At 29.3% G+C, this 13,796-nt stretch overlaps 1 protein-coding gene across 1 annotated transcript in view; it reads left to right on the forward strand.

Moving 5' to 3' along the window:
* LOC123301544 overlaps window positions 1-13,796 on the forward strand; it is a 136,397-nt gene that overhangs the window by 36,010 nt on the left and 86,591 nt on the right. The gene's annotated exons all lie outside the window — the stretch shown is intronic.

Consider the following 13,796-nt stretch of genomic DNA (forward strand, 5'->3'; position numbering starts at 1 on the left):
ATCAAAACTCGGAATTTGGGGAAAATTTTTAAAAAATGATTTACAAATTCATAAATTCATTTTTGTTTATATTTCTGTAAATACAAAAAAAAAATAATTAGGGGGAATATGTAATTGTTAAAGTGATTTTGTACAATTATATTTATTATCAAAGTTTCAGGTTTCTTAATATTAACAAAAAATATTTATTTTGAACTTTACAACAGTTCTCAAAATATTTAGTCAGAAGCCATGGCAAATATAAGTTATAAGAAGCAGTTCATAAAATACATTCGCATACTGGGAGGGAGGAGGCGGTGTATCGATTATTGTGACAAAATGTGACAAGGGGAGATGAGAAGTCAAAGAAAATGTGACATTCGTACTTCATCTAACATTATTACTTTAATTTTTTTTCTTGGGGGTCGCAAAAAATGTGATGATAAAAAATGGCGAAATTTCGCGTGACATAGTTTATGAACGGTCCATAATAATAAAGTATAATTTAAATAAACTGTTTTACTAAATCGGAAAATTTTATGAACTATTATACTTATTTGAAAAGTTTTAAACTTAAAATAATTATAATTTTCTACTTCTAACCATTACATTACACCAGGAGTTTATTCACCGTGGCAAGTTGAATTATTACGATCAACATATTGTCTATTTTATTATAAATCTATAGGTATACGTTTAAATTTGTATGTATGTAAGTATTTTTTATACATCTAACAATTTTATTTTTGAAAAAGAAAAAATACTATGTTGCTCTTAAGCTATTACAATGCTCAAGTATGCTGGCTTGTTTGCTATTATTATATTATTTTTAAAAAAATGTTGAGTATAGTGAATACTTGTTATTACAGTAAAATTATATTGTTGAGTATTCGTTGCACAAAATATTGTAGTGAATTTTATTCAATAATACTGACTCTTTACCCAGTAGAGTTTTGGTGCAATTTGACACAATATGGCATAGCGGTTGTAGGGGCAAATGTCGCCCAAACAAAAACGAACGGACAGTGGACTGTATTAATGAAATATGTACTCACGTGTGTTTCGATGGTTATCTCGCGCAAAATGAAGTTTGGTTGGGAAAATAGGTTGGACAGTGGAAATTATCTAAGGAAACAATAAAAACTCCATGATATGAGCTTCTAGAACGTTGCACATGGTATCACGATGATAATTTCAACCAAAAACAAAATGTTTAATGTTAGAATTCAAATTTGTAAAGATAATTAATTAATGAAATTTATTTAGGTTTGTACACTATTGAAAGATTAAATCATTGATTTTACTATCGAAAAAACACAGCACTTTTTAATCAAGAAATTATGCACATCACAAAAATATAACTAATGGAGGAAAAAAAACTTTTAATCGAAAAGAATTAAGGTTGGAGAAAAGATGATTCTCCAACGAAAAAAACGATTGAATTGAATGCAATTAAACTTTAGAAAATGACGTTGAGACCATGTGTCTCAAGCCAGAGCATAAACAGAACAGAGAATTTTACAGTTGAAAGTTGTAAACACGTTTTGAATTGTAGGTGCTATCAACTGTCAATCATTTAATTGTCAAATGACAGAACTTTAGGTAGCGTTCAACAGGTTCATGGTTGAACGGCCAAAACAGCGGAATTAGATAATTTAAATTTTAACGAACTTGGTACTCAAAAAAAACAAATGAGGGACATGATTCAACATTATAAAACAGAAGCCGAGGGATTAAAAAATGTACACCTTCTTCACTACACTTTACAAATCACTACATATTAAACATAACAAAAATAAGGGAAAAACTTCCCGGTCTCACAAGACGCTTACAAAACTGGTCTTGGTCCTACATAAACCTTGCTGTACGTCCAATCCAGACTACAAGAACTATATTGATTTTGATCATTACCATTGCTATCTTATAAACCATAAATTGAATCAGCCATTTTAAGCAATCTTTCTGATTGCTTTTTGTTCTACAAAAATTCCGTGTTGAAGACAGATAGTTATTGACAGTGAAAGAAGAGAGGGAAAATTTCAACCGCTTGGAATAAAATTTTAATTGAATTGCCCTTAATTATAATAAACTTTGGTAAATAAAGTATATAAAGTATAAAGCTGGTAACGTCCCGAAACGTTGATTTTTGGACTAGTAGATTTTGATGTTTCTAAGGAAAACGCGGAACTGTTTTATGATTTTTCCGTGCGTTTACATGTGTGCTCAGTCTATCTTATAAATTTCAAGTTCATCGGTTGGACCGTTCTCGAGTTATAACGGAAAAATTTGAAAAACGCGATTTTGAGAAAGTTTCAAGTACCTATCTGAACCTACCAACATCTGCTCCTTCTAACTGCTGTAAAACATGTTATCAACATATTCTGCACATGTTAAATTTATACAACAACAAAAACATCGATTATTGAACCCATCACTCATTTAAGGGGGGGGGCACCTGAAAGACCTTTTTTCTTAAAGAATTTTTCATATCCTTTTGAATATATAAATTATTATTGATAGCGAGTTTTGCCGTGGCTAATATCGCGTCAGATATTATTCTAATAATTAAGAAGAAAACGTTTCAAATATTTTGAGTGAGGCATTTTAATATGATTTAGTTTTATATTTAAATTTTTATTTGCCAGACAGAGATTAGGTGGCTTTACTAGCTCGCATCCAATGTTAACGCAACTGCTCTCAGGTGAGAGACGTACTTCACCCATACCTAAATTTAGTAAAAAAAAAAATTATACGAATTTCAGCCGTCTTAAAATAATCTCTAGAAAACATATCAAGCTTTCGTATTTCGTATAGTAAACAATAGCCAGGGACGTTTTATTTAACTATTGTTTACTATTATAAAAATGGCAATTGAATATGCATTTATGGAATAAATGAACTATAAAGAATATAAAATACAATTTGATTGTGACTTGAAAAGAAATAATATTACATTTAAAGTTGCTTTCATTTGTTTGCCATATTGATTGCAGTTATATTTGAATTGATTGTTATGTTATGTTACAGAACAGAATGTTATTACAATGCCATCCACATCCCAGGTCTAGGTATGCCTTCTATTCTAAACTAAAATACATTGCAATCTAATGTCTTTACATAAAATAATATTAGTTATGCTATAAAATTGATATACGGTACGTATTTATTTCAAAATGGATATACCCTTTAGAAATAGTTGCTGATAAATTTGATACTGTTTACTGTAGGAGTTACGTTAGTATGTAGCTTTTCAACCATCCATATTTCACAGTGAACAAAATATTGTCACTCAGAGGTAACGAGTATCTGCTTTCAAGTAAATTTGCAACACGTTACTCGAAATTGCCCGTTTCGGCTCTTCTATGTACTTCTTTATCTTTCTGAGCACCTGTTCTAATATTTTTCAGGTTCAGTATTGTACATCTAGTCTATATTCACTCATTTGCTCAAAAAAGTGCTCTCATAGTTATCAATGAGAAACAGAAACATAAAAAATTTGATTGTAATTTTCTCTATTGATAAGGTTTATCCGTGCTTTTAATTCTTATCATATAATAACGTTTTTGTCAGTTTTTTTGACGAACTTTGTCTATACGGCTCACAAAAGGTACAATCGGGGAAGTCAAGGGAAGCTTAAGCCACACACGAAGCAAGAATCGATTTAGAACTCTCAAGTCTGCCATTCAGAAAACCTAGCTTCGGAGAAAAACAGGTACAAATGCGTGCAAGTTACAAAAAGAAAATTTTAATATGAAATATGGACGTGACTTAAAGAAAACAACGCAATTCTCTACGTTTTCTGCACAATCGACAGTATTAAAATGGGTATATTGAGCCCAACAAAAAAAATTCACATGAAGTCTGTGGATCAAAAGTTAAGAGTCTGAAAGCAAGAAATAAATCCATGGTTCACGTTCTTCTCATACAAGCAAACATTGTGATGCGTTTCAACTTCCTCCAAAGCCGAAGCCATATTCCGAATTCAAAAAAATACAATCCGTGTAATAATAGAATAGAAGAATAATGAGTATGAGGTTTATATGATGGCTACCTTTACTACTTGAGGATGAAAAACCACATCTTTGAATGCCATAGGTAACTGATTCTTGGTTGGTTTGCTGCTGTTTTATTACAACTGGTTATTTACCTACTTAGTTACTACTAACATTCAATATTATCTATTTCAATACGAGTAAATGCAGTTAATAGTATATGTATCTATAAGTGGATGTCTTTATGTGTATAAAGCTAGCAGACTTTATAAAACAAGACCTTGGTGCAACCTAACCTCAGTCGAAATACTAAAAGTTCCTTTATAGAACAATAGGAACACTATAATTCGTAGGGATACAAACAATTTTTATTGCTTTTAATGTTTTCTATGGTTCTAAAAGTATAATGATTTTGGCTAACTAGAAACGACTTACCTTATGAGGAAAATTCCAGTTAATTATAGTTTTTTAAGGGAAACGTTTTAAAGAGGTAAGAAAGAAATATTGGTGGGTGAAGGAAAACTCAGGATGGTAATCTAATCAGTTTCTTTGCATTCTCTGAATGTATGTAGACTTCGAGATATATCTCAAAGAACTACGTCTTAAGACTACTCTGAAACTATAATAAAGATGATTGTGTCAAATCGAGTTGCACCCGATCGAATAGGTGGCTTTTTTTACTTACATATCTTCTCCCCTCTGGCTTACTCCGTGCAATCAACAAAGTTTTAGTGCCTAGAGACTGTAAACATGACATTTTTTCAAAACAAATCGTTATAATAAAGTGATATGAAAGTATTTCTACAGTTTCTCTCCAGCAGTGCGAAGGCTTCTCGTGCTTAAAATTTTTTTGTTTAGTGTTAATGCTTAGATTCTATAATCAAACTATACTATGGCAATGGCTAAATATAAACATTATCAGTTACTTTCGCAGCTGAAGCCGGATTTTTGATGGTACATGTATCGACATTTTATCGATAATTAAATTCGATAATGTTATTGCTGCAAAATACAACAATGCCTAATATATATTGAAGTCGACTTAGAAACTTGTATCCTGCTTAGACATATTTACATATATAATTACATACATATGGTGGTTAACTCCTTATATTCATTTTTTTCTTGTACCTAGTCGTCTAATAAAGAATTAGTTTGATTTGGATGAAAATTTGACTTAAGGGCGATGTCTATAAGACAGTCGAATTTCCTCTTGACACAATCTAATTATTTGATGGAAATACATTTAATTTATTTGAAAATGATTGATTAAATTTGGGTGTGAATTAAATTGAAGAGAAGGTTGAAAACTATTGTGAGTTAGCGCTGTTAACCTTATGGACATACACATATCCTCTAAACAATTGATGAGTACATATTATGTTCGTACGAACATGCTGAAGACGAGGTCAATATTCTACTTAATCAATCAATAGGTAAATAATCCATTCAATATATATAACTAACTACACTTTTGTCGAATTATAAATGCACTATGTTGGTATAATATTTTGATATAATTATGTTTGAGAATGGTTACAATATGAGAAAGTACTAATCACACAATATGGATGGTCTGGCCTCATTTGTTTTGGCTTTGTCTTCCGACGTTGTTATAAAATGTCATATTCTGTTTATTTAAAAAATTACATATTTCCCCTAGAAAAGGTTAATTTATGGTGTTTAATTTTTTATAATAGTGATCGTTAATTTTGCCAATTTATTATATTAATTAGTATTTTTTTCCAAACAATATTCTACACAAGTCCCTAGAAAAATGGTTTTAAAAAAAAAATTTCCTTGGAAAAAAATATATTTTGAAAACAAATCCTGTAAATTTAAAAAAAGTTATCATTTTGATAAATATTCAATTATTTACAAAAATCAGAACAAGTTAATCAATCATACTTATCTCAATTTTCCTCTAGCGGATCTATTTTTTATTCTTACAATTCTTGTTCGGACCAAATCTTGCAACTGAATTTTGAAACAGTTATCCTCAACCGAGGTAGTTATGTTTTATGCATTCCCATGATATGGCTATCAAATGAAAGGATTTGGTGAAAAGAATAAGAATAACGTATGTAAATCGTGTGATAATGAATTTTTATGGTAAGCATGACCTGATTTTCCCATTGCCTCCACCATATTTTACAGACATACCTTTTTAAGTTTCAATTAAAAATTTTAATAAAAATACTGTTATTGTACCAAAAAATATATCATAATAATTTCTATGAGCTCTTCTTACACGACTATTCGTAAAACCTTTAGACGCTCCGAATCATCTTTGATATATTATACAAATAGTCATGTATGGCTATTTTTTATTGATTTCATACAAAAATTTAGGCTTAAAATATACATTCTTATTTGGAACTCGAAACGCATACCGACTTTGCTCATTCACGTAAACAAATTCATAGAATTTTCAGCATGCTACTAATTTTTTCAGAGGACATGGTAACTGCTAAAAAAGTAGATAAACTGATAATCCGTTTCGAATAAATGATTTTTTATTAGATTTTATTTGTTACCGTTATTGATTCGTTATAATACTAAACAAATATACAAAAAATTCGAATGAAGATCGATTCTTGAAATGACTGTATTATTTTAATTTGATTAATATTATCGTTAATTTTAATTTTTCTTATTTTTTCAGGTGAGACAAGCTTTACATATCTTGGACCTTTCCACACTAAATGCGGTAGGTGGAAATATATTGTTCTAATAACTCAAACATTAAAATTAAAGAATTGGGACATCTATATATTTCAAAAACTTGATTACTGTTTCATTTTATGTACATTCATAAATTATATCTACATAATCATAACAGTAATTGTCGTATTATATTAAACGATTCTCTAAACTTTTATGAATTTCATATTCACAATAGATGAATTCGGCTGTTGTACAAGTTTTTTTTGTCCATTGTACGTTTTGATATATATGTATGTAATGGAATGTTTCAAATTACTTTTCATTCACTTTCGAGCATCTAATCGGTCTGAAATATTGCAAACGTGTTAAGAACAATCTATTTATATTCAATAACTCAATACCATTTACGTGATATGTTCCCAAATTTCAAAATATGATTTGATTTATATGTTTTAGTGAAAATTTGTTACATATTTCATATGATATTCAAAACATCGGCTTTCTTCCATATATCATACGGTGTCAATTGTTACGAGTGCTTAATTTTAATGCGTTAAAAAAAATTGCCTTTATGTTAAATCAATCATAACTAATTTTCCGACTTTTCGGGATTGTTTACAAATTTCTTGTTAATTATTCCTTTTGAATTTTTTGGATTAAGTATTTGTCTTTTTGTAGATTTTAGCTTACACTAAAAAAAGTTGCCAATCGCATCACCGTTGAGACATTGTTCTTTCTGTTTCTTACTTTCATACCCAAGAACTTTCTCGGTAATTTTCTTTCCAGGGAGAAAGAACCAAACATATTATCAAGATGTGAAAGAAAATGAAAGAAATTTATCCGACCATCATTAACCTGATGGCTCAAAGATAAGAGCACTGATTTGAAATTACAGTTCAAGTTTTCAATTTCTATTAAGGTGTAAATCAAACATTAATGTTAACAAGTGAAATTTACAAAAGCTTACTTTTGAAACATATCTAAGAACCTTCTCCATTAAATTACCTTTTAACTTAGAGCCTTTTTTAAATTGAGCCAATCTGAATCAATTTTGAGGATCATCGCCTATTTATTAGTTATTTCGGGTCCGAAACCCTAAACTTGAAACATAGCTAAAAACGCTCTCCAATAAATTATCTTTCAAACAAAACACAAAAAATCAAAATTGGTTCATCCGTTTAGGCTCTACGACGCCACAGCCAGACAGACAGACACACACACACACACACACACATAGCGGTCAAACCTATATCATCCCTTTTTTTGGTTCGGGGGTTAAAAATAATAATAATTGAAATGCATTTTGGATAAAAGATAACAATATAAGCTAAATTCGTTTACTGTTGATATAATATAATCTTAAAAATATTATTATCTAAAAACTGTGTCTAATCTGATTTTAATGTCATATGCTTCCAAATAATAAAACTAATTATGTATTATGAATTGAAATATATATAATAAACGTCTTGTGTTGTTTTTTTATTATTAAAAAGTGATATATAATGCTTTTACCAATCATGCTTACTGAATTCCATTGTGAACTTTTGTCGTCGTTTGCTGTAATGCTTGTCATTTCGATTTATTAAATACTAGAGACTCTCACGGCTTTGCACGGGTGCAATGGTGATACTAACTATACCATAGAAAGTATTTATATACAAAAATGTGTTTATTTACGACATCACATTAGAAACCTCTGAAATTATCAGTGTTTCTCTACTATAAGGGCCGCATACAAATTCGTTGCGTAGTTTTGATGATCTAAGCATACATAGGGGCAGACAGACAGCGGGAAGTGACTTTGTTTTATACTATGTAGTAATTAAAAAACACAAAATAAAAGTTTTTATTATAGCCCCTTTCTTCTTTTAAATTTTTTATTGTCCCCACGAGTTTGCCTGCAAAGTTTCAGGCCTATTTTTTCCGGTTTAGTTCTTTTCAATTCATTTCCAGCCTTCAAGTGTGTTGACATGTTATTTCTAATTTATTATATTGTGAACTAGCTGGGAACTACCCGCTTTGCTGGGCAACATCCCCACTTGCACCCCTCCCTCCACATTTCCTTGCGTTGTATTACAGTTTTGTAATGTACACGTCATGCTCTTTTATTTGATACCCCACTTAGGTATATTTGTAAATATTCGATACTTCCTTCCCACTTTCTCGCTACACCTTTCTACCCTCCGAAGGTTAAAAAAATTTCTAAATGTAATTTAAAACATTCTGACCAAGTTTTGAACTATTAAAAGCCATAATTGAAAAATATGAATTTTTTATTCATGAACACCCCCGCAACCCCCCTTGTGGGTGGAATTTCGTAAAATCCGTTCTTAGCTGACCTCTACTTGGCAAAAGAAATATTCCTGCCAAATTTCAAGTCTCTAGGTCTTATAGTTCCAGAGATATCGTGATGAGTGACTATCTATATCTATAGAAAGTCTCCTATATATTTATATATAGAAGTAAAAATGAATGATTATTTTCTATACACTTTTTATTTAGAAATTAGAATTCCTAAAATAATTAATTCCTTACAACACTATTAGCATAACAAAAAAAAACGTGTAAGACATATTCAAGTTGTTAATAGTTTTCATTGAGCTTTCTGGTACTCATTCCAGGAAAGTGTCAAAGTCGAATTTTAAAACACAATGATTTGGTGATTACATTTTCTAATCTCTTTTCTACTTTCTACTTTCAGAGCTCTCCGGACCATCATTGATTGCACATTTAAAAAGCAAATTTCCTAATTGGTCGCCTTTGAATATTCACGCGAATTTTGAAAAATCTAATAAAATAAAGAAATATTGGTGCTAGTGCATTATTAAAACAAATACATGTTAAAAAATATGTTTTGAATTATAAATAATAATTTCCCACAAAATTGGCACTTTACATTCTAATTAGCGTAAGTGTACCATCACGATAAAAGGTATAACACATGTACTTACAGTATACAATATTTATAAACATATTTCATAGCCACTGAATTTAAACGAATATATATGATTTTTTTTTAAATAAACTTGAGACAAAATCGTACCTTCATGTTCAGATTCATGTCATAATATCATATAAGAATATACTTTGTGTTAAAAAATTTAGTTTCCAAGCCGGCACTTTTCACATGTAAAAAAATAAAGCTGGGCGGTAAAAATTTGTATAAACTCAAAGTATGTTTTTTACCTCAAATACGTTTTTTACTTCGAACGGACATGGCTGATAGTGTTAAACGCAACTTTTCATTCACAAAATATAAACTTATTTCTTAGTTTTTCACGTCTAATATATAAGAGTTAAAAATATTTTAAGAATTGTCCTTAAGCTCTTAGTTGCCTTGGTACCATATTCGTACAGAATTTTTCCGATCTAATAAATTCTAAGGAGATAAGCTTTTTTCAATTTCAACAAATAATTAATAATTAAACCGCATGCTTCAGGGATATTCCCGTTGAAAGAACATTAGATAGAACTTCTTTTCTGCTTGAAATTTTATATAACTTTAAGGAGTTTTCTGTTTTCGAAGCTATTTCCTACATCTACCTACGTTGATAACAGAATACTCTTGCAATTCAATGAAGCTTTAGGAAAAAGCTATTATCTTTTCGTATTATCTTAAATAAAAATCAATGATTATACATATACTATTCTTCTCAGTGATTGTCACTTATGTTGAGCAAGACAGAGCCTTTTGATGTAGCAACTCCAACTTGCACTCGCCTAGAGCCCCAAGTTAAGTTAGAGTGGTGAACAATTATCTGTTAATATGAAAATTGAGTTAATATGAAGGAAGCACTTCTTGGTTGTGCCAATTCCTCGACCCTATTTCTCGTACTTTTATGAAAATATTCGTAGTTCAAGTACATAAAAAGACGAAAGTAGTTCAAGAAAAGAGTAGTTCAAATGTATAAAATAATTTCAATTAATAGCATCTAATTATTTGTAATTATGACCATAATTAATACTCGTCAGTATTTTTTATCCTTGACTAAATATAGGGGTGTCTGTGTATCTGTTTATCTGTAGATCTGTGCATCTGTGTGTCTGTCTGTGGCATCGTAGATCCTTAACGGATCAACCGATTTAGCTTTTTATTTGTTGAAACGTAATGTGATCGAAAGTGTTGTTTGTTATGGTTCAAGAGCCAGTTTTCGATTTGGTAACAACTAGAAACGAAGTAATGATCGTCATTAAAATTTTAGAAGTAATTACGCTTATTATATAAAGTATAAACTAAATTTTTGGATACCCGATAAACTGTATTATATTATATTATAATATATGATAGTAAATCAGTGTGTTAGTTAATAATATTCAATTACGTAACAATTTTGTTTAGGTTTGTTTGTAACTTTACAATTATTATTATTATTATTGAACGTGCATATATTAAAACTATAAAATAAAAATATGTATAATATACAAGAAACAGAAGATGAATATTGATGTAATATGATTATATTACGAGACTGAAACACCCGTTGAGAAATTAATGATATTTACTTTTTGATATAAACATTTACGTCGTGAATATAAGTTAAAACGCGCTTATGAGAGGACTAAATAAAAGCCGTGGAAAGTGGGTTGTTTCAACATTATGTGGCGTTTCCAAGTTGATTAGAGCTTTTAACCTTTCAACATGAACAATCAGTGAGTGAGGCTTAATCTTTTATCCGATAATTAATGTGCTCCTTTTTCTGTTATTTTTAGTTGGATCTAAGACACAGTGATTCACAAACTTCGGTATTCTAGCAAACTCTTTATTTTCTTCTATTACCTTCTTTTTTGTATCTGTCTATATGTGGGAAATAGTTTTACGTTGTTGTTACTTCGATATTTTATGATAATCCGATATTCAAACGAGTAAGTCTGTCAGACACTGGCTTTGGACCTAAAAGTCTTGAAATTTTCCTACCAGTAAACATTGAAGAAAGGATTTTCAACAAATTCATATGTATTACATGATACACTTATTCGTTAACCAATAAATACAATCAGAGAATGCTTGCTTATAGTTTAGTTACCTTAGTTTACCATACCTTCTATCTTATATAATTTTAATAAATAATAATAACAATAAATAATGTACTATATCGAGAAAAAAAAAATTGAATATAAAAGAATCAGATTTCACGATTCATTCGTGGTATGGTTTTTTTTTTTTTTTTTTTAAATAAATATTTTATATTATTTTTTTTCATGTCATGACATCAGCAATAATGGTAATCATATTAAGATTAACTGATAGTAGCGCGTGAATTTCGAAATCAAATCAGGATAAATATTTAAACGTTTTAAGTTAAAACTAGCTTAAATTAAGTAAAACTAGCTTAAGTTTAAACTAGCCGGTACAAATTGTCTCTATCTAAGATTTATTAAATGTCATGAGGATAATTAAAATTATTAGCTAATTATATAAATAATTAAATTATTTTTTTCAATTCTCTTTAATTAAGATTACTAGACAAGATATTTGTCAATATTTGGTTTACACTGTATGCATCATATTAAAAACATCAATTTTAATCGAAGAGACCATGATGTAAATAAATATCGTTTGCATGATTAAAAGTAAACAAAAACAAAAAGTAATAAAATTATAAGCATTTAGAACAAAATTTTCCCTTATAATAAATTTTCAAATACCCTTTAGCGTAGGTCTAAGAACATAACATTTGACTACATTTTTTTCACTTCTTACCAGGAAATAATCCAAAAGTTTGCAAAGAATAGCTTTATAAAAATGGCATACTTAAACGAGTTATGCAAACGAATTTCCTGAAAGGTATTTGAAAAAATAGTTTTTTCTTCGAAAGTTTAATTTTTTTTTTCAATTTTCCAAACTTATGTGCCACTTTGCCCTAGAATTTATTTATTTTTCAATCTTACACGATGGCTACATAAATTATGGTTTAAATCTTTCTCATTTTAATAATATTTGCTGCAAGTTTAAGCTTTATTTTTAGAAAATTTCCTTTGTTTTGTCATTAGTTGCATGTTTTGTATAATGTTTGGTTAAATAAAATATATTTTTGTCGACTTCCGAATGATTAAAAAAATGAATGTAATATTTTTTAATAAAAAATAATTAAATACAGAAGGTAAAAATGATTGTCTTGAAGACTATTTCCTCATGAACAAAAAATTCGTCTTTATCTCAATGAAGCGTTAAATTTAATAACTTAACTACAGCGAGAAAATTACTTAATAATTGTCACTTGTTTAAGTGAATTGAATAAGATTAACATTCAATTATTTGAAGTTCATACGAACCTTATACTTTTCTAATTAATGGAGGATAATGCTTAAAAACAAATGTGTTACGTTCAAGTATGCCCATTGAATCTGGTCTAAATTTTTAGGTTCAATTAAAATCTCATTTTGATTCATAACTGGCACGTTGTTCTTTATTAAAAGACCCATATGTTGTAATAGTCCCTACCATTTTGAAAAACTCTTATTATCCTTCTCAAGGAAGAAAAACGTTTTCTCGAATCATTAATTTTTTCGGTAGAATTAACCACTTAGGAAGGTCAAAATAGGACACCTTACATAAATCTCTCACTATGCTTAACTCTTACCGTTTCTCAAGTTTCCCCGACAATAAAGTAATTGAGATTTTTTCGCATTGGCATCAAAAGCTGGTTATCTTGTAGATTAAAAATGAAAATTATACGCTTGAAAAACTCTTATTCTAAGAAAATAAATGTTTCGTGTGTCGTAATATATATATTAAGAATGTAGTAGCTCCAGAGCAATTTCGAATGAAAGGCTTGATTTCTTTATATGAAGGTGGACTAATTTTAAATCAAATTTGGAAATTTTAGGAGAGGTTGTCCTATTATTTAAATAAATAAATGACTTCAAAAATAGGCATATTTAACATTGGTCTTGTGGGAAAACGGTAGATGGACGGTATGTTTTCATAGATTTCTCCAAAACTAGTTGGTGGAAATTAAAAAAGTCTATATAAATTAAAGTTAAAATCTTCATAAATTATTGAAAACCCGTTATGTCCGACTAATTAAGTATGAGCACGCACGGTAGTGAAGACACAAATTTAAAAAATATATATTTTCAACTTTGATGGTGAATTATGTTATAACTTAAATATGTTATAACAATATAAGACAAAATTTTGTTGAACTGTTTAGC

This window comes from Chrysoperla carnea, chromosome 5 (genome assembly GCF_905475395.1).
Source record: "Chrysoperla carnea chromosome 5, inChrCarn1.1, whole genome shotgun sequence".
Taxonomy (NCBI): domain Eukaryota; kingdom Metazoa; phylum Arthropoda; class Insecta; order Neuroptera; family Chrysopidae; genus Chrysoperla; species Chrysoperla carnea.